The sequence below is a fragment of the Odontomachus brunneus genome, unplaced genomic scaffold (genome assembly GCF_010583005.1).
Source record: "Odontomachus brunneus isolate Ranch 3 - 2012 unplaced genomic scaffold, Obru_v1 Obru_scaffold_111, whole genome shotgun sequence".
Classification (NCBI taxonomy): Eukaryota; Metazoa; Arthropoda; class Insecta; order Hymenoptera; family Formicidae; genus Odontomachus; species Odontomachus brunneus.
The window spans coordinates 1152551-1153309 of NW_022639561.1; positions in this window are offsets into that span (position 1 = coordinate 1152551).

Here is a 759-nt window from a genome sequence, read left to right on the forward strand (position 1 = left end):
TATTATTAGTAATGTGCGAACCGCGCCTAGGTCGCGTATATCGCGTATGTCGCGGCGAGAGACCGAGATGTTAAGTCTTACCCGGGCGGTCTTCTCCGCTCTTTTATAATATTGTTTTAGGCTTGTCGGAGAGGGTGCCTGGCGACAAGAACATTACCATATTTGGTAATGGTGCAATGCGTTTGGAATTGAGGTCCTAAATGTGGAATGTGCAAGGTGGTGCTTATCGCCGCACTTGCACATCCGCTTCCTTGTTGTGGCGCAATCGAAACAATTCCTCGAGAAGTGTTTCGAAAGCGCTGGCACTATTCGCGATTATAACATAATATTGAGAGAAAACCTTCTAAATAAGTCAAAAGTAAAACATTAACTAGATGTATTTTTATTAAGACGGGGTTGTGGCGTGTGATATGTAAAAAATAAAAAGAATTTAATCGCCGAAGCGTCTTTTATTGGTTGCTAGTGAGTACATTTACTAAGGCGTCGACTACGGCCTGTTCACTACTGGTTAGCACTTTATGTAAAGTGCGCAAAACCTATGGAAAATGGTTTTCGGTCAAATTGGCTGAAATTTCACTATGTTATGGTGTTCGCCATGCTGATAAAAAGTTATCATTGCACCAAGTCCCAAAAGTCAATATTTCCCAAGATATAAAGGGTCAAAGTAGTGAAATATGGTCATCCACAGTAGTAAGACGTATGTTATAAGTATAAGTGATACATTGATATTTATTCACGAAATAAATAAAAATCGATTTT